We start from the raw sequence: 22,613 nt of genomic DNA on the forward strand, positions 1-22,613 counted from the left end.
TGTGTATGCGGGGAGCATTGTCGAGGCCATGTTAAGTCAAGGATCTGGGTATATTCTTACCATGTGTACGCCATATCCAAAAATTTCATTACGTCATACAGCATGTTCCACCCACTTTTTCTTACTATTGAATACACCATGAATTGTCAAACTAATAAAGCTTATCTTCAAAAAGATCTAAACCTCCCAAGCACTTCCTAATTCATTTCACAAATATACGTGGTCTCAATTCTGCGATGTCCATTTCTATTTTCTGACAGAATCTCAGTTATCGGTTGATTCAACTACTGCTCATCTCAGATGCCCAAATTATTTGCTGTATGATTCCTTTCGTCTCAAAGGTGGTACTTGTGCATATGTCCGTTCTGATATTCCCTGTCAGAGACTTGGTAATTTGTAATCTCCTCTCTTTGATCTACTCTGGCTTAAAATCTCTCCACCTCATTGTGTCAAATTAATCTGTTGTCTCTACAGTTCTCCCAACTCCACTAATCACTTGGAGCTCTTTGACTTCCTCTCTTTGCAACTTGACTTTCTCCAGTCCAACTTTCCTAACAGTGAGGTAATTTTCCTTGGTGATTTTAATGTTCACAACTGCAGATGGCTTCCGTTTTCTAGTCACACCGACCCAGCTGGTCGAGATGCTGAGGCTTTTGCAATTACTAATGAGTTTTGTCGATGATAGTACATTGCATTCCACTTTCCACTTTGAGAAACCTTGCCCTGCTCAATCAGCTTCAACTTCTCGAAAATCTGCTACCAATTCCTTAAATGCCGATCTTCAGGTAATTCTCCAGTGGGGTAAATACAACTTAGTTGATTTCAACCCTTCTAAAACTCAGTCTTGTCTTATATCTCGCAAAAACGATTCTTCTGCTCCTATGCTTATCTTTAGTGACACTCCGACTTCTAGGCAAAATGATATATCTCTTTTGGGGATTACCCTGACTTCTAATCTCTCTTGGCACAAGCACATTACAAATATTGCTTCCTCTGCATCTAAAAAACTTGGTTTTCTCTTTCGCTCTCGGCGTTACTTTTCTTCCAAACAGCTGCTCACTCTGTATAAATCGCAAATCTGCCCTGCCATGGAATATTGTTCCCACATCTGGGTTGGTGCCCCGAAAACCTCTCTCAGGCTTCTAAATTCCATTCAGAAGAGGGCAGTTAGGTTAATTAATGATTCATCTCTAACAGAGTCTCTCCACTCGCTGTCTCATAGATGTACTGTTTCTGCTGCATGCCTCTTCTACAGATACTTCCATTGGCTTATATAATTCCCACTCTCTCTTTCAAAACAGTCCGAACATGTGCTGCCAACATCCATTTACTGTCCAACTTCAAACTCACAGAACCAACTTTTCATCCTTCTCATTTATTCATTCAACTGCTGTTTTCTGGAACAACCTTCCTTCATATGTATTTCCTGAAAATTACAGTCTACAGAAGTTCAAGTCCAATGTCAACAATTATCTTCTTTCATCTTCTCAACCTCCAACCCAAGCACGGTACTAAGTACTATAGGTTCTAATACCTCTCGTGTTTGGGGTTTACATAAAAAAAACAATTATGAAGTGCAAGAAATTCTATTCCCTAAATACCAGTTAGTTTTATGACACAAAAACTAGATAGGGAAAGTTTAAACAGAAGTGTTCCCTCACAGTAATAGCGGATGAACGTTCCTAGAAATACCAACTTTGGATCAGATGTTAACCGCTGTTGATAACGGATGTAACTAGGATGGAAGGAGGCCACTCTTATAGTTATGTGTTCTGACAAGGTTTGTAACTGTAGTACATTTAGGAGCTCTCATATTAGAGAGCCCATACTCACCAGATGTGAGCCCCTGGGGTTCACATCTGACATGTGGATGAGAAGAAAAATGCATGGGATACATATAAATTAACAGATCACACGGAAGCCTATGATAGATATAAATTGGTCTGTAACCAAGTCACAAAGGAGGTGAAGCAGGCAAAGGCAGATTACGAGAAATCTTTGGCAAAGGATGTAAAGAAAAACAGCAAAGAATTCTTTACTTATGTAAACTCTAGAAGGGGATGAATCTGATTGGTCCACTTGATATCGATAGTTCAACTGTTGATGATCCTGCTCAGGTAGCTAACAAACTAAATGAATATTTTGCATCGATATTCACACATGAGTTATTCAGGGAGGGGAATGCCAGAGGTGTATTCAACTCTGGCAGTAAGCTAGATAATCTTGTAATACCTGAGAGTAAAGTGGAGGAGAAATTGTTGAAGATAAACATAAGGAAAACACCTGGGGTGGATGGGATATATTAAGTTATATTAAAAGAGACAGCAAAGGAAGTAGGCAAATCCTTAGCCATAATTATGAGCGCTTCCTTAGACTCAGGGGAGGTACTCATGGACTGGAGATGTGCAAATGTGACCTCAATTCACAAAGGAGAATCAAAGGGCGACACAAGAAATTACAGACCTGTTAGTTTAACTTCTGTTCCAGGGAAATTAATGGAGGGACTGGTTAAAGATGCACTGCGAGATCATCTTGACAAGACTTCAGTTATAGACACAGCATGGTTTTGTTAAGGGGAAGTCTTGTGTGACCAATATGATTGGATATATGATGTAGTCACAAAGGAACTGGATGCAAAGAATAATTTTGATATCATATATCTGTATATTAGAAAGGCTTTTGATACTGTTGCACATGGAAGACTGCTGCACAAATTGGAGCAGTGTGGCATTGGAGGCAAATTGCTGCTATGTATAAAGAGATGGTTGAGTGGAGAAGACAGAGCGTGGTAATCAATGGACACTGCTTTTCGTGGACTTATGTTATTAGTGGAGTCTCCCAGTGTTCACTGTTGGGTCCATTGTTGTTTTCTGTATTTATTAATGAAACTGATGATGGTATATCAGGCGTAATGTCCAAGTTTGCAGATGATACGAAGGTCGGCATGGTTGTTAATGACATTAATGATAGTACGCTGCTGCAACAGGATTGAAGTTTAACATTGACAAATGTTAAGTACTGCATTTGGGAAGCGGTAACCCCAGAATAACATATCAACTGTGTGGTACTACACTGACAGTGTAGAGAATGAAAAGGACCTGCAGGCAGATATTAAGTTTTCTGAGCAGTGCAGGCAGTCTGCAAGAGTAGCTCATGTTGTCTTGTCAATGATATACAGAATTTTTCTAGCAAGGATAAGGAGGTGAGTATCTCTTTGTATAAGAAAATGGTCAGGCCACACCTATAGTACTGTATACAGGTCTGGAGGCTTTATTTTAAGAAGGATGTAGAGCTGCTGGAACAAGTACAGGGAAGGGCAACAAGATTAGTGAATGGAACAAAGGGTTGCCCTTATGAAGAAAGACTTAAGTTTTGCAAATTACAGTGTCTGGAGACTAGGCACCTGCAAGGTGATCTGAAGAATGTGACGAAGCCATGAATGGTTTGAGCATGCTCAATGCTGATGGACTCTTCCTCTCGCCTGAGAGGGCATAAATTCAAATTGAGGAAAGACAGTTGTAGGATAGATGTGTAGGAAGTTTGCCTTTGGCCAGTGGGTGTGGTTGATTGGTGGAACAAACTGTCATTGTAGAAGTTGATAGCTTAAACAGATTCAAGGCAGAATTAGACAAACATTTGGAGTGAGTGGATGGGTGAAATGGCTTTTTTTTTGGCTTATGCTATATAAGCTTGCTTTCTTGCATCATATGCCTTTCCTAATGCTAAAATTAGTCTAGCAGAGCTAGTGATGGGCATAATCAATTAATCAAATCTCTTCTTTAATCAGTGTTCTTGTTGAAGACATAATTGACTAATTTGCATATAATTGATTATGAAAATCTCAATCAATTATGACTCTCGATTATGCCCATCGCCACAAAGAGCTAATTGAGTGTCCATACAATTGCTTTAGTAATTTCTAGTAAGTTGGGGACCAACTACATGTTTTTTTGTAATAGTTTGCTTTACTTTTAATGTTATGAAATGTTAAATTTGGATTATTTGCATTATGTTTAAATGTTAATCTTTTAAGTTTTAAAAGTAATGCAGATATGCATTAGTGATGCATTTGCAAAATTTTCACCTGGTCCACTGAATTTGACAAATATTTGGGACAATTTTCCATTCTAGTACTAGGGAGGGATATATTTTGGATTTATTGGTCATCTTTCCATCTTGTTCCAAGACAATTTTTGATGACGGAGCTAATTACAATGAAAGCATACTTAACCCAATCCCCCCCCCCAAATATTTGAGACAATTTTCCATTCTAGTACTAGGGAGGGATATATTTTGGATTTATTGGTCATCTTTCCATCTTGTCCCAAGACAATTTTTGATGACAGAGCTAATTACAATGAAAGCATACTTAACCCAATCCCCCCCCCCATTTTTAATACAATGAATGTGGCTTTCTTGATTGTAATTCAACCCATTGTTGAAGATTTGCAAAAAAAAAAAAATTCTGGGCTTTATTTCTCTTTCTCTCTCTCTCTCTTGGCATGTTGCAATTCAGTATTCCTTCATTTTGAGAACACTTGAATGTTCTAACTTTTAACAGTGAAATGTTAGAACATATTGATATTACTGTTGAAGAATACTGTCTGTGACATAAAAGTAAATATAAACTGTAGCTATTATCAACCCACTGCAGGATGGAAGCCTCCTCAACAATTCATTCTGAGGGAAATGGACCATAATCTGCCACACTAGTACAGTGCAGGTTGGCAGATCGACCGTATTTAGCAGTCATGGGCCTGAACCCCGATCTACTCAGAGCGTGTGCTACTGCACTACCGCTCCTGACCACTTGGCTACGGCAGCCTATTGGCGTCTGTGACATATGCTGCTGCAACTTTTGTTGATTCTGGTATAATGTTGGTTTAACTTTACAAAACACCTTTCCCATATGCTATTATCAGATAGATAGTATTCCCAGATACCACTATCATGTAGTCACTGCTACTATCTTGTGACTCACAGCTTGTCATTTGGTGTATGTGTGAATAGTAAATTGTGCTACTTTAAAAACATTTGATTTTCAGGCCTTATCATATTAGAATAAGCAGATAATTTTCTTTTTAATAGCTTGGAAATATCTATGTTTTTCTGAAGTAATAAGAGTTATTACTTTTATTTGCCATTCATCAGATATGTTTTAGCTTGCAGGTTGGTTGTTTGACTTTTTTTTTTTTATGGTACATTGGCAATTGCAGCTTGTAGTTAAGGTCCCCCCCCCCTTACAAACGTGTGTAAGGTAATTTATCATTATTTGCAGTTTGTCTCACATGCATACTGTCCAACTTCAGATGTACTGATTTAATATCCTGCTACACTATTTCAAATGGTTAAGTAAAGAAAATTATCAAATACAGGTTGAAACTTCATCACATGCATTCCTTACAAAAGTCTAGAAATCCCCTACATTCAAGAAACACAATTTGAGTTATAAATGGACTGAACAACTTTATCATACCAGTGTGTCAAAAAATTAACTTGCACAAACAAGAGAACAGAAAAAAAGAGACTACTATTCATTCATGAAAAAGTTTTTATTATTGTTTTACAAGGAAAACTTACAGCAGTTTAAATTATTAACCATTTTCAACAGATCTGTAATATATTATCTGATGACCTCATCTGTACAATATACACACTCAATATTTGATGCACTGAAAAAATGTCTTATGAGGCACCTTGGGTACTTCTGAACCTCAAAGAATCTATAACTAACATTATTTACAAATTTGTGTCACTTTCTTGCACAGATCTCATGGGACTCACTCAAGATACCGTCTTTTGTTTTGCACTAACACTTCCTAGAGAGTGCACACAATGTCTGGGGTAAATAATCACCTGAAAAAATGATATTTACACTGCAAAAGCAACCTCTGACTTGAATTTACCACACCCTAACCCTACAAAGTCTGAATTGTATTAGAAATGGCGAATACATGTAGGGAAAAACTTGGGTGGGATGGAAGGATAAACAGTTTATGATGAGGGGGAAAAAATATATTCATCTCTCTCACTCACTCTAACAGACACTTTTAGAATGTGTTCTTATACAAGAACAAATTTTAAAAGCTACAAAATCTAACAATTTTCAAGTACATAAACAGACACCAAAATGATTAAATGAACTAAGTAACTGTTTAAAGATTGAATAACTTATTCTTATTTATTAGCATAACTCTAGGAAATCTTAAAAGAAATTAAAAAAAAAAAAAAAAAAAAAATACACACACACTAGAACTGTGAATGCATGATGACAATAACAAAGGAAAATTAAATCACACATTTATTCAGAAAACTGGCACAACTAATGATATCATCAGCATCTACATAACCATGCATAATAACAATGGTCAAATTAACATGTTTGCATAGGTTGCTTTTAATTAATAATAATAATAAAAAGAAATGGGAAGACTGCTTTCAGTAAAAACACTAAGAAAATATCCCCCCCCACCCTTTTAAAGCTGCATAAAGATATAATCAGGTGATGACTAAATGACATAATAAATTTTTGTTTACTACTAATACCCGTTCAAACAATATCAAGTACCCCATCGTTGAAGTGAATACAGGGGCCAAACAACACCTAACATCTATCTCAAGTGTAAGAAAAAAAAAAAAAAAAACATTAAATCAATTATATTATTATAAGAAAACAATGATGCTTGTTTTTGACACTGGTTTCTTCCTGAGATATCATACATGTAATAGAAAAGAACAAAAAAGTACAATAAGCAACTTGCCCAGTGAATGAACTTTGGATTGTTGTTTTTGCTGCTCATTATATGATTTAATATTTGGTTAACATAACAAATTCCGTAACCTGCCTTGAACTTCCTTTAAACAAACAATGACAGGGAAATAGTTTAACTTCAATAAATATAGATAACAAATTAACTGAGAAGCTATTGACTAATATGGTGTAATCCACAGTATTTAGCTGTTACAGTTAGCAAAAAGGCATTACATGATATTTTGCAAAAAAATTTTTCTCAGCAGCAACATATAATTTTTATCCAGGAAGAAACTTAGGTTTTAAAATACATATGAATATGATTAAATTTATGCTTTGTCTTTTGTAAGACAAACCTTTTTCTACAGTTTACAATTCAAATCTATTTTAAAACTTTTCTTTGTGATGAGAATGATTAAAATTAACTTTAAAATATAAGAATTATACACAGTTCTTAGTTCAGTGGTATATTATTAAGCAGGGCTGAAAATGAAGATGGGAAGATGCATTACAGTCACCTCTAGTCCAGTGTTTCTCAATCTTTTTACTCTCGTGGCACATTTTCCAAAGAAGAAAAATTTCGCGGCACACCTACGTAGTCATAGAAGAAGAAATTTCTAAATTTCGCGGCACACTTGGAAAATTTTGCGCCACACCCTTTGAGAAACACTGCTCTAGTCAATGCTGTTTGACTGCCTCTATTAATGTTACCAGTAATTGAGTCTAATCTTCCTAGAATTACATAAGATGTCCACCTGGTTCTGAAATAAGTGTTCACAAGGTGTGGAAATAGTTTTTTTCAGAAATAGGTAGATACTGTAGTTCTAGGCCCACTTCCGACTAATGCGACAGCACCCCCTCACTTTGAAAAGCCATTTCCACATGTGATTATAAGTTTAAAATAAAGGTTAAAATAGCTAGTACTGAAACCATGTGACCCACCTACAAATTTGTTCTGAAAATGTTATGCTTACATTACTGAGTGAAATGATGTATAACTGAAAACTATGTCTTAAGTTATTAGCTGTTTTAATCTATATTTCAAACTTACATTTTAACTACCTGATAAACTAAGGAATAAGCACAGTTCTCAGCCTTCTACCACTAATGATCACTTTATTCAAGAGTAAATTTTAAGAATTCCCATTACAATCATGTTTTAAAACAGAGCAACAAATAAAACATAATTTGAAAAAAAAAAAGAGAAGTATCCAACATCACTCCAAAAAAGTTGTACAAGGCAGTGCAATAAAAAAAATAATAATAAATAATAACAAACTTAATACTCAGATAAATACTGAGGAAGTACAGATTTCTACAACTCTAAAGCAGCTATATGACGTAATTAAAATTTAATGGGATTTAAGATACATATTTCCACATAAGTTAATTAAAAATGACTAGTATTGCACATATGCCAACAGATAAATTTCTGAAAGTCTAATACTCTTGTGTTAGGAAATTTGTAGCATATCCTGACATATTAAACGTATGTTAGAATTTTGGTTATTTGTTTTTTTACCCTCTTATGCGAATGTGATAGCCAGTAATTGTAGCAATTGAACAAAAATGTTCCTACAGTACATATTTTGAATACTCAGTATTTACAGCTGGCCTCTGTGCTTTATGACAATTCACTTTTACATTCCTGTTCTGCTGCAGAAATAATATGGCTTTTAATTAGAGAAGTATCAATAAAAATTTTCATTTTTTTTTTTTTTTTTTTTTTTAAATTGAACATATGGTTACTGCGTGTATATGTTGTCTGCTATTACACTTATGTCATTGTCACTGCTCAATCGCTTTAAAACTGCTCAGTGATTTTTTTACTTTCATTGAATTGAAAATCATTTGTCCTGAAACAATGGCTGATAATGGCAAAACAAACAATAATTATCATTTCTGACAAAGCCTATTTCTTTGATAAAAAAAGTGCATCTGGTCTATCAGACAGTGAAATCAGTTGCAAATTTGACCTCCTTGAATGTGGTATTCATAACAAAAGAAAGTGTGAATAACAGGTTCTGTTTTAAGGTGGAATCTATTTTATGATGGTTAGTTAGAATCTAACCATTGTAGGACTAGGGACAGTATATACTATTTTCCAAGGGTTTAAAAAATAAGGGATACAACAATAGTTGTAAGAATTCACAACATGGCTGTGCAACTATCACTTAAATTGACATATCTGAAACACAACATGTGCTCTGTCAGTGTCTTAAGAAATTTGGTAATATATTAACAGTAGGAACAGATTATATAAGAATTCTTATCTGTGAAGGACATGACTGAGTAACTAAGTGTATCTATAACTGCTATGATAATACATATAATATTCTAGCAGTCGAGGCTACAAGGACCGACTTGATTCTTTCTACAAGGATCACTTGCTTGGTGCTTGCCCCTTTTCATCACATTGAAAAATTTCAGTTGATTTCTTCTTTCAAAATTATAATAGTGCTCAGTTAATTTATATTTTAGTTTTCACAGACAATTTTGTATATTTCACATTTGAAATAAAATTGTTAAATGCCCCATGCCCACCACAGGTGCTGTCCACAGTTCTGGTATAGTTTTTGCCATTCTTTCTTTATATAAGTTGCACCACCTCTCTCCTCCCTTAAGTTATTTCATTTCAATGTGTGAAATCTAGTAAAAGAAGGCATATTCCTTCACTGGTTTTCTGGAGTTTTTCACTTCTGATAATTCTCTAGTCAGTTATGTAATTTATCTGGGGTAAATTTATGTCTGAAAGGAGACTTGCCATCTCACTAACATTTTATTTTGAATATAATAGGCACTCTTAACTTAATTTTTTTTTTTTTTTTTTTTTTCAAGGTACTGCCTTATGGACAAACAACACACTAAAATTACTTAAGTACATGAATTTTAATGCTCAAGAAACAAGTTATAAACCACACTCAAACCAACAAACGAGCACTCATCCACCATCCATGTAAGAATGTGGAAATGCATGAGCCATCACATCATGGTTACGGGTAAGCGAAACTTTAAATCTAAACAAGTGAGACTTTTAAATACATTTGTGGCAGCACGAAGGCATTTTTTACACGCATTCATATGACTACGTAATCAAATAAAAGATGTGTATATCTCAAGGAATGACTGTATAGCTTCATTTCTTACTCTGAGATTAACAACAGTGAAATTATTTTGTATATCCATTATTTGAGCATTTTCCAAGGCAAAAAAATGTTTTCAAATAATGGAAGAGTAAGAGAAGTCAGATGCTCCAGGATGATTAGCTACAAATGAAGCAACACTGTTGAGCCTTCATTCCAAGACACACCTGATCAAAGCTTGATGTGAAGAACTGCAGACAATACAAGAAATACTATAACCTTGATGAAATAACTGAGATTTAAACAAGAAGTTTAGTTTACAAATCGGTTTTGCTACTATCTTGTATATTTTAGATAATTGTACAATGTAAGTAATGCAAAGTATTTTGTCTATAATCTGCCAGACTGATTGATCATCAAATTTAATTACTGCCCACTTGCACCTTGATGGATTCTTTTGGTTATATAGGAAAAACATGCCCGTATGTAAGTTTACAATATATTTTAAAATGGATTAAACTACCTATTCTTGTTAGTGTAAGAGTGAGAAAATTGATAGCAGAAATTCTTCTGCCAAGGTAAATTTCAACCTAGAGTGCACATTATTAAGTATCTCCATAATTGTGTGTTCATAATATTACAATGTCATCAAGACGTCTGCAGTAGTATCTGATTTGCAGGATAAAATACTGCAATTACATTTGTTCTATTTCGGATAAATATAATTTGAATAAGATTCAGCTTAAACTAAGATCCAAGTATAATGGAAAAATCTCCCTATACTCAATGTTAAAAGGTTGTGTAGCTACCTTCAACCAAAACTTTTGTTTCATGGAAAATAATGGAGTCACTGGTTAAAGAAGTAATGCAGGACCCTCTACCCAGAAGTGCAATTATACTTTGATCACAAAATGGGTTTGTCAAGGGCTGATCTTGTTCAACCAATTGGGATAAGATGATACAATCACAAAAGAACTGGATGTAAGAATAATTTTGATATCATATACTTGGATTTCAGAAAAGCTTTTGCTACTTTTGCACAGCAGTCTGTTGTGTAGCATTAAGGGCAAGTTACTGCTATAGATAAAGGATTAGTTCAGTGGGAGAAGACAGAGTTGTGGTCAATGGACTAATGTTATTAGTCAAGTCCCCCAGGGTTCTTTTCTGGGCCCATTTTTATTTTCTGTATTCATTAATTAGGCAGCTGGGCTGAGAAATGTTAATTGAAGTGTAACATTGACAAATGCAAAGTACTGCATATGGGTAACAGTAATCCCAGATTAATGTATCAGCTGTGCAGTGCTACACTCAGGGTAGTGTAAAATGAAAAAGGCCTGGGCTAATTGTGCAGACAGACTGGCAGTATAGTTCATGGGATTTGGTCAATGATATACAGGAACTTTGCTAGAAGGGATAAGCAGGTGATTATTCCATTGTATAAGGCAATGGTTAAGCCACAACTTGAGTACTGCATCTGGAGGCCTCATTTTAGGAAGGATATAAAGCTGAATATGTACAGCAAGGGCAATGAGATTAGTGAGGAAAACAAAGGGATGCTCTTACAAATGCAAGGTGATCTGATCAAAGCGTTTAAGGCTTTAAATGGATTGAGCAAGCTCAATGCTGATGGGATTTTTCCTCATGCTCAAACTATGCACATGAGGAGAATCAAATCAAATTGAGGAAGGATGGATGCAGAATAAATGTGCAGATGGTTGATTAGTCGAACAATATTCCATCTGATGTGGAAGTGGATCTTGAAAGGAAGAACTAAACAAACTGTTGGAGGGGGATGGATAGGTGAAATGGGAAGGGTTTTTTGAATACAATTACATCCAGGAATTTAGTTCTTGTTTAGCAGTTTGTTCTTCAGAAAGCAAAGTAATAAGACACATCTTGTGGGCTTAATGGTGAATGCTAAAATTCATGTAAGTAATTTTATGCTTTTGCCCATAAAGCAGTGCCTTTAATAAAATAAAAGTGCCACTTACATTCAAACTTATCTGTTTCAAGGCACATTGGACTTTGTAGTCCTTTCATTTAATATCAGTTATCACTGAAATTTTATAGTTATGCTATATTCTTTCTCCAACCACTTCACATTTACTTTATACAATGGCAGACTATCTGCTTAAGATATTGTTACAATCTTCAGAATCTCCCCCACCCAATGTACAGTTGGTGAGTGAGTGGTAGAATATTATATGTATTATATTCCCAACCTCACAAAGGCTTTTGTAGGTTACAATAATGATTATATAGTTTCTTGAAATATCAAGGAACTCCTTAACTTCTGCTACAATATTCTTGAATTAGAATAAACTAATAATATATATGACCTCTATTTTCATATTAACAGTCTACAATTAGAAACATGGCATTCAGTTAAGGGGCCGAAATTAAGTAATGAAAAGAATGTATTGAAAGTACAGACTAAATGTTTGCAATGCTTTTATGTAATTAGTTAAAGGTAACACTGGTCTCAAATTTCAGAAACAAAAGGGCCATTTTTAATTTTGCATTGTTAATGAGTAGAAATAGCTAATGTATCATAGAATAAATGGGTTAAAAAAAAAAGAATTTGGAATGTCCTTTAGCACTCTCCCCCTTCCCACTGCCATGCCACCACCAGGAAAACAAAAATCAACATTAATTTATATTAGTTAGTATTACTTGCCACTTATTCAACTGATAACCATTACCAGACAAAGTGTCAAACTCAACATAAACCATTACTAAATCTTGAAAAGTTTTATCATGTGATATGCATTGTACAGTTCTGGATAATATCAAATGCTTATACCTGTGCACAAAAATACATATTCAAACAAAGTAAATACATATGCAAAAGTCACCCCCCCCCCCCCCAAAGTTCCAGGAATATTTTATTATGACAGTACATGCCACTTTTAATTATAATTCAGCAAAGTGGCATATTTTGTTAGCACTTGGGAGTAGCTTAATTTTTTTTTTTTTTTTTAATGGCCGAAGAAGTTCATCACTATCTGGAGCAGAAGCATGCACCAAGTCGCTACATCTCTCTCTTTCTCTCATTTAGATATTCTAATCAAGGTATAATTACTTATTGCACTTGTTTGACAAGAATACACTTGTTATGTGATGATATGCTGTTTTATTTTATGAAAATGTGATTTGCATAAAGTATAACATTATTCTAACTTTATCACAATTACTCCATACCAACATGAAGCATATTCTGGCTATAAATTCAAAGTAGTTCACTTAGGCACTCTAGTAGCAAAGTGTAGTGTAACGGAGTGTGCTTACTTAACAACACATGTCAGTTTGATTTCCACTAATGCCACAATGGGAATTTATCACAACTTTCTTCTAGTGTTCTCTGGCCTCAGACAGATTGCTGAAACACAATATTCGGGTAAAAATTACATTACAATCATCACTGACGGACAATAGGAATTGGCTTAGAGAAGATGCTAAAAGAGGAAAGAAATAATATATTTCATTTTTCCCCCCCATTTCACAGCAAAATCAAAGCAATTTAATTACAGAACACTGTACTGATTTCTCATAATGGAAAATTTGACTAACCTGTCAGAAAGCATGTTTTATTTCATAACATGAATTAGCATGCAAGGTTATACCCTAAAATTTAAACGCTTAGAAATAGTGTGATCTTCATAAAAGATCACATTGTTATCTTGTTATTATTATTTTCTTTTATTTTTAGTCCTGACCAGTAATAGCATGAGCTCTTCAAAAATCTTTTTATTAATATTAACTGTTATATTTATTTATTCTTTCACCTCTTGATAAAATAAATAATTTTGTAAAAATTTGGAAACTTGACTCAGACACAGTGAAGTTACTATACCATGTCTGAGTTTCTGCTCCCCCTGCATCTAAAAAACTGGGATTTATCTACCGCTATGTTACTCTTTTATTCTATTGGATGAAACAACTTGGACACAGTGAAGTTACCATGCCACGTCTGAGTTTCTGCTTCCTCTGCATCTAAAAACCTGGGATTTATCTTCTGCTGTGTTACTCTTTTATTCTAAATAACTTACTCACTCGGACAAATATCAAAATCCACCCTACCATGGAATATTGTCCCCACATCTGTGGTGGCACCTCTCAAAACTTCTCTCTCAGTCTTTGACTCCATTCAAGAGGGAAACCAAGTTAATTAATGATCTGTCTCTTACAAAGTCTCTCCACTCACTATCTCATATACATTCTGTTTCTGATGCATACCATTTCTATAGATACTTCCATGGGCACTGTATTCTGAATTTACTTCTGTAATTCTCCCCCTTCTCCCTCCCAATACTGTCCAAACACTTGCTGCAACCAGTCAACATCCATTTGCTGTCCAAATTCAAACTCACAGATCCAATATTTCTTCTTTTTCCTCATTTATTCCTCCCACTTCCTCCTTCTGTCTTATCAACCTTTACACCACATATGGTACTAAGTACTATAGGTTCTAAGGTCTTTTGTGTTTGGAGTTTTCATAAAAAAAAAAAAAAAGTTACTAAAATGATTACTTATAAAATAAAACAAAAAGGAGAAAAAAATTAAAGCAGAAGTGCACTCAAGTTGGGATATTTTTACCAATGGTTCAAGAGGATTTTAGATTTTAACCCCCCCCCTCCATGACTGATTCCAAAGAACAACTTTCATGGTCACAGGAAAGTATTCTGCAATCACTGTAGCATCAACTGCCCTAAAATTGAAGCAAAGCAACAGTCAATCAGTGCAGAGAAGAAAACATATTATAATTGCTTTAACTGGGAATGTAGAGTCTGGGTCAATTTCTTGGCATGTGATACAGATGTCAAAAATTATTTGGCAAGCTCAGCATATGAAACAAGCCAATTTTATAGCACAAAATACCAGTGGAACTGGCAATTGTGAACAAAGCTCTTCTCAGTTGTGTTCGGATACCTTTTAAGACTCAAGACAAGGTTAAGACTCAACATTTAACAGGTATTATAGTACCTAATTAAAATGGCATAATTAGCATATAAAAAAAAAAAACAACTGAGAAAATGTTTTTTCTGTAAGTTTTTCATTTTAAGTACAAACCATATTTCCCAGCGATTCCCTTTCTCAATTTAGAAAATAAAGTTGATCTTAAAAAAACATGTGGTTTCAACATGTGAACTGGATGAAACAACACAGGCTACCTAATGTAGTACTGATAGGGAGAATTGGAGATAAGAGACCACCAGAAAGACCCAAAAGGGAATGGCTCCAAAACACAGGCTTTCAGAGCCATCAACAAATGATGAAAGATTCAAGAGACCGACAACAATGGAAGTCGATATCTAAATAAGGACTCAGCCCGTGCAAACGGAAGAGTAGAATGATGATGAATATAAGGAACAATAAAATTATAACTATTTATTTCCAAATACGGTAGAACATGGTTATCCGAATTTACAGCCACTCCCAAAAAAATTACAGTATCTACTTTTAGTGCGCTGGTCATTATGCTGAAATATTATTCCTGCCGCTTAATACATTAATTTCTGATTATTTATTCACAATTTGTCATTACAGGAGTTAAAAATCAAACATTAGCTTTATCTAATGTGTGAACCTGGGACAGTCTCTCGTGACCTTGATGCATCGTCCTCTTAAAAAACTGAATTCAATTGACGAGAACTTCATTGCAGGTGTTTACCGCCAAACATTACAGCCCAGCTGCAGCCAGTCAATCAAAGTGTTAAAAAAAAACTAAAAAAGATGTTAAAAAAAAAAAAAAAAAGTCTTGCGTCGGTTGCTGCTACCAGAGGAAGATGAAGAGAGCATGGTTGAGTCTTCAAAGAAGCTCAACATTAAGGATTGTAGCTACACATTAGCAGGTGCCTGGAACATGTTGTCAGAAGGAAATCTGAAAAAGGCATGGCATAAACTTTGGGGTGCTGCCGGACACCTTCACACATTTGCAAGATTTGAATGAAGACATAGGTGAGATTGTAAATTTATTTCAAGAGATTCTCGGGTTTTCTGAATGTGAGCAAGATGATGCAGAGGCATAGTTAAACAACGATGCTGATGAACCTTGTTATGTTTTAACCAAAGAAGAAATTGTTGCATTAGTCCAGGACAAAGAGTGTGCTGACTTTAACCAAGGTGATTCTGATGAGGAAGCCGGGAGCAGGCCTTCACTGCACTATAAATTGCAATGGCATGGAACAACAGTCTGAATGCAGTTCTATGGAGATGGAGATACTGCAATTAAAGAGGATGAAGGACCTCACCACGAAAGAAAGACAATCTCGCATGGTTCAAAGAAATATTCAAGATTACATATTTTAAAATAAACCTACCCAAGATTAACATGTAGGTTAGTGCAAAAGCATCATTTTAACATACTATCTACCAAAAGTAGTTTAATTAATTAAATTGGCATCATTTTGGTTATATCTCATATTGTGAATGCCTTCACAACGAGTTGCCATGGTATTGTACTACCTTGAATAAATAACACTTCACCAGTGGAGAAGACTATTGTTATTTATTCTCAGCAGATACCACCACCCAGACGGCACCGTTTCAAAGCTTGTTGGCTTCTCTTCGGTGGGTGGGTACCTTGGTGTTGCTAACACCAAGTACTTGCCCACCCACCGAAGAGAAGCCAACAAGCTTTGAAACGGTGCCGTCTGGGTGGTGGTATCTGCTGAGAATAAATTTCAATAGTCTTCTCCACTGGTGAAGTGTTATTTATTCGAGGTAGTACAATACCATGGCAACTCGTTGTGAAGGCATTCACAATATGAGATATAACCAAAATGATGCCAATTTAATTAATTAACTGCTTTGGTAGATAGCTGTTAAAATGATGCTTTTGCACTAACCTACATGTTAGTCATTTTACCTTGTAGCATGAGGCCTTTGCCCTTAAATATTTATAGACCAACCCAAGATTTATTATACTCTTATTTGTGTGTGTTTGTTTATTTCTGTTTATGTAAAAAAAAAAAGTGTGGGTGATTTATGGTTGAAGCCATGTAAAACAATTAGGTATGTTCAAAATAAATCAAATAAATTCAAATTAATCTTGGATGCTACTAGGCTGTTCATACCAACTAAGAAATATAGGAAACCCCTGATTAGTGCGGTTTTGAACAATGTGGTTTTAATTAGTGTGCAAATTTTTTTTGATACTATCCCCTTAATATATGCATTATCAAATTTGATTAGTGCACTGTTTTTTTCTTGCGGTGCTTGGCAACTCACGACGGCACCTGAAGCGGCAAATATGTGACACGCACTCACCAGGGTCTTCCAACTTAAATGCATTGGAATCAACTCCGAAACGCTCTACAGCAGCACCCCATACCATTCTGAAATTGAAATTTGCTCTGGTAACTCATATCCTTGTATAATTTTAGCGTTAACGAGATATTACATCATCATACTAAATGTACAATTAATGTAGTTTAAGTAGTACGTGATGTATGTTTGATTCTGTATTATTTTCGCTCTGATTTTTCACAATTTGTTCAATTTTAGCGAGGATCTGGCGTTATTTCATCTTGTATGAAAGCTGTGTGAAAGTGCTCCGTAAAGTACTCACTCTCACTACTCACTGGGCAGTTCCTCAGCAATCCTCAATGAGTGTGGAAGTGCGGCAGGCTTATTGCTCATCCTAACAAAATTTTTTTTTTTAAAATTACCTTTCATAGCTATGGACAGGAATAAATTAAAGGTCATCACTTTGGATACTAAACATGACATCATTAAGAGATTTGATAATGGCAAAAGCAAAGCAAACATAGGTAGGGCACTAGGCTTTGGTGAGTCAACCATACGCACCATTTTAAACAAAGCAGGTGAGTACCAGGAAAAAGGCAAAATGGCATCTGCATCTTTAAGTATGCAATACACTAGGAATAGCAGTCCACTAATGATTGAAATGGAAGATTTGCTTTTTATTGGGTTAGAAGATTGTAATCAGAAACGCATTCCTATTGATGGAAATAACATCAAGATTAAAGCTTTGAGCCTTTTTTTTTTCATTAAAAGAAAACAAATATCAAGGGGATACTTCAACATTCTTGGCTAGTAAAGGCTGGCTAGAAAATTTCAAAGCTCGATCTGGCATAAAAAATATTAAATTAACAGGTGAAGCAGCAGCTAAAAATCTCATTGAACTGAAGAAAATGGGTATGAATTATCGTCAGATTTTCAATGTCGACGAAACTGGCCTTTTATGGAAAAAAATGCCAACAAGAACATTTTTGGCAAGAAAAGAAGCAACCGCACCAGGTCATAAAGCATCCAAAGAGAGATTAACACTTCTACTTGGAGGTAACGCTGAAAGAGATTGCAAATTGAAACCGATGCTAATTTATTGTACAATGAACCCAAGAGCATTAAAAGGCTGTAACAAGCAATCCCTTCCAGTAATTTGGAAATCAAATAAAAGGGTTTGGGTGACAAAGCAGTTGTTTGAAGAATGGTTCACTATGCATTTTTTTCCCGCAGTCGAAAAATACTGCAAGGCAAATAATTTAGATTTCAAAGTTCTTTTAATTTTAGATAATGCCCCTGGGCATCTTACCTCATGCAATGATTTAAATAACAATGTGAAGGTTATATTTCTACCACCAAATACGACTTCTTTACTCCAGCCAATAGACCAAGGAGTTATTTCTACTTTCAAAGCATATTATTTGAGACGAACTTTTGCTCAGGCAATTCAAGCTACAACTGGAGATGATGCAATCACTCTTGATGAATTTTGGAAAAAAACACGATATTAAAGAAGCAGTTGAGAACATACACAAATTGTGGGAAGAAATGATGAACAGCTGCATGAGAGCAGTCTGGCAGAATCTTTTGCCTGAATGTGCAAATGATTTTTGCAGTTTCATTAATTCCGTCAACAAAGTTATTGATGAAATTACTACAATTGGAAAAGACCTCGGCTTTGAGGAAGTAGATTCGGAAAACGTTAGAGTATTATTGGAATAGCATTCAAAAGACAAGTAACGACGATCTTCTTGAAATTGAGCATCAACATGCATAAGAGGAAGAAGACGAAAATGAAGCAGAAGAAAAGCAAATTGCTCCCAAAGAAATTTCATTCAAAAAACTTGAACTATTTAATACACTTGAAAAAGCAAAAGAACTCATACTAGAGATTGATCCAGATGCAGAGAGAAGCATGAACGTTCGTCGAGGGTTAGATAAGCAAATTGATTGTTATCGCAAAATCATGGAGGAAAGGAAGAAGGCTACCACTGTTCAATTGAAGTTAGATAAGTTTTTTTGCAAAAATTAAATTTAAATCATACTATCTTTTTTTTAAATTTATTTCAAAGAACTATGCAGTGCATTATAGGTACATACTGAGTAAGAAAAAATGTTTTTACAATTTTATAATTTTCAAGGATTCATTATAATTATTCCCATTGTTTCTTAAGTTTGATTAGTGCGGTTTTAATATGTGCGGTATATTTCAAGGATTCATTAACCGCACAAATCAAGGGTTTCCTGTACTGTTCAATTATTAGGCCTAAATGGATGTAAACACTAAAGTAAAGATTTCTTTACTTATGTAAAGTCTAGAAGGAAGGGGATGAATCAGATTGGTCCCCTTGATATAAAAACTATGCATTTTCTTTTTGTTCATATTTTACCGTAAAAAATTGAGAAAAATAATAAATCGCACAGTTTCAGGATGATATTATTCTTACCGAATCTGGAGCTAAATTAATCTGAAATTCACTAATGGTTTCCGAAAAAATCCAGTAGTCTCTGTGATATTTTTCTAAAACACATTTCTGAAGGTCACAACCATAAAACCAGGGCTGGGGAGTAAGGAGTAAGAGGTTTTTACAGGAGTAGGAATAAGGAGTAACAAAATATATTTGTTCATCCTTATTCCTGTTATTATATTGTACATGCAAACACCAAAAAACAATTTTATTATATTGCATTGTCTAATTTAAATTTTAAATTTTTATCTTTTGTTTTAGGTAATATGAATTTGTAAGCCTGTTAAAGTTAATTTTGAGATAAACTACTTAATTTAATTAGTCTAAAATGGAACAAAAGAAAGCTGGAGTATTTGAATACTTTGAATTATCTCAAGAAAAAAATGTCTTCATATGTCAATTGATGAATGGAGATAAGACATGCAATTCAGAAATCAGCGCAGGGAAAGGAAAAGGAGGCTATGCACCCACCAGGTCATCCAATTTAAAATGCCATTTAGAGTGCTTGCATCCAAAACAATTCAAGCTTATGGAGGAAAGGGAAAGCAACAAAAAGGCATCAAGTTCTAGCACAGGTTGTAAAGTAGAAGGAAAAAATATTCTAACGAAGTACTTTGAGACCCAAAAAATTACTATAGCAATGATAGCTGCTAAATTCAAAGGGTGTATTATTGAACTTGTAAAGAATGGACTACCACTTAGTGTATTCTCTTCTCCAGGTTTTATTGGATGGAGTGGTGAAATGGCAGCCAAACTGAGAGTATCTTTGGAACAACATAATATTAGGAAAATAATATTAGAGGAAGCTAACAATCAAAAAAAAATTGTTGAAGGAGATGCTAAAGGGAAAGTATATTCATCTGAAGATGGATGCATGCACCCGTCAACGGGTAAATTATTTTGGAATAAATGTTCAGTTTGTGAATGAAATTAAAGAAACGATAATACGTACTTTTGCACTTAAAGATACCAAAGCACAACATACAAGCAAACAGGTTTGCAAATTGATTGAAAATGTGCTTAAAGATTTTGGAATTAAAAAGGAAAATATCTTGACAATAGTTACAGACAATGCATCGAACATGATAAAAACTGTTGAGAAGCTTAATGAGGAAAAGACAGATTTTGAATCAGAAGAAAGCTGTGTACAGTGATTTAGACGAAGATGAGAACTTAGACAAGATCTTGGATGCTATTGCAAACAATTTCATTGGTTTCACTTTCCCCAATGTCAACATACAACATATGAGGTGTGGTGTGCATACTTTACAGCTCACAATCCGTGATGGTCTGAAAGGAGCTCATGCAGCTAATCTCATAAGTAAGTTGCGCCAGGTTGCTGTAGCTAGTCGATCCCCCAAGATTGATGCTATTCTGAAGAGGTGCTGCAGAAAAGGAGCTCTAATTGATCAAGCTACCAGATGGGGGCAGTGTTTATTTAATGATCTAACATCTTTTGGAATTAAAGCCTCTATTTATTGATATGGCAAATCCTAAAATAACTTTATCTGATCATGAATGGGAAGAAGTTGAGCAGCTTGAAAGATTACTTCGCCACCCATATAATGCGACTTTAAAGTTCCAAGAGTCTTGCTTAACACCTGGATCATTCTAAAACGAATGGAAAAGTCTAATCTTCAAGTTTTCCCAAATTGGTGGTCTCATTGCTGATGGAATCAAACAGTCTATGGAGTGCAGAGAAACTAATTTAATAGAAAATGATATCTTATTAGCAGCAATTTATGTTGATCCAAATTACAGAATTTTGCTATCAGAGGATCAGGTAGCCAGAGGAAAAGCTGCACTACTTGATTTAAGTGAAAAAATAACAGGATTAAAGCAAGAAACTTATGTGGCCTCCCCTGAGCGTGACACATCACCTTCTTCTTCTAGTTCAGAATTTTATGAATGTGATTTTGAAAAACAGCTTGATCACCAAGAAAAAATAAAAAAGAGACGCATTCAAGATAGTAATACAAATACCAACAAAGGAGAAACTGCAGCACTGGAAGCAACCAGTTACGAGAAGTTCCGCTTTGATTTCTATCAAGCTTTAACTTTAGTGGAGAAAATAAGTCATACATCAAAGTTACAGGTGATAGATGCAATAAAAACATATCCACTAATAGTTCAAGATGCAGCCTTTTGCATTACTGCTCTATCACCTACCCAAGTCAGTGTTGAAAGGCTGTTTTCAGCACTCAAACTAATAAAATCTGATTTACGTGCTTCAATGAAAGAAGATTTGATTGACTCCATACTGTTTTTGAGAACTAACTCAATCTAAAAGACAATGTATAGTTTAGGTTTAGTTTTTACTAGTTTTTTTGCTCTTTTTGTATTAAAAAAATTAAAAATTTGCATATTAGTGCATTGTATTGAATAAATAATGTTTGTATCAAATATATATTGTGTAATTTAAAATTTGCATTAAATAAAAAAAAATATAGCTACAGCCATTTGAATTCTGAATAGTGATTACCATATAATCATAATGTAATCAGAATTCCAAAAGGTAGCCTGATGAGTCATGCGGAAATGACGAAATATTTTTTATTGAGGAGTATAATAGGAGTAGGAGTAACATTAAGAAAAAATATCTTACTTCGGAGTAGGACAAGGAGTAACCCCAAAATCACCACTACTCCCCAGCCCTACATAAAACAATAAAAACAATTTGCAGTTTTCGGTTTATTGGGCTTTTTGTTTGTACATCCTGTTATAAATGGGTAGTAAACTCGATCTTTCACCTATTAGAATCAAAATTCAATTTGGAAACACGATCACTATTACCAGCGCTTATAAATTATCAAATTTCTGGATAACTGACATTCTACTGGTCTTGGGTTGTAAGAAAGCTTTTGATACTGTTGCACATGGAAAACTACTGTACAAGTTGCAGTTGTATGGCATTAAGGGCAAGTTTCTGCTATGGATAAAGGGATGACCGAGTGAGAGAAGGCAGAGAACGGTAATCAGTGGATATTGCTGTTCTTGGACTAATGTTATTAGTGGTGTCCTCCAGGGGTCTGCATTGGGCCTATTATTGTTTTCTGTATTTAT

At 34.8% G+C, this 22,613-nt stretch overlaps 1 protein-coding gene across 2 annotated transcripts in view; it reads right to left on the reverse strand.

Moving 5' to 3' along the window:
* Positions 1 to 5,628: 5,628 nt before the first annotated feature.
* LOC150088369 (WD repeat-containing protein 20) overlaps positions 5,629 to 22,613 on the reverse strand; it is a 329,684-nt gene continuing 312,699 nt past the window's right edge. The window contains exon 6 of one of the 2 annotated variants that reach the window (XM_090370747.1): positions 5,629 to 5,856. The gene's annotated coding sequence lies outside the window, so the exon portion shown is untranslated. Of the gene's footprint in view, positions 5,857 to 12,706; positions 13,290 to 22,613 lie in introns of those variants that run through there. The other variant, XM_090370746.1, reaches the window with a different exon arrangement.

This window comes from Mastigoproctus giganteus, chromosome 3, assembly GCF_048544385.1.
Source record: "Mastigoproctus giganteus isolate SK-2022 chromosome 3, ASM4854438v1, whole genome shotgun sequence".
Classification (NCBI taxonomy): domain Eukaryota; kingdom Metazoa; phylum Arthropoda; class Arachnida; order Uropygi; family Thelyphonidae; genus Mastigoproctus; species Mastigoproctus giganteus.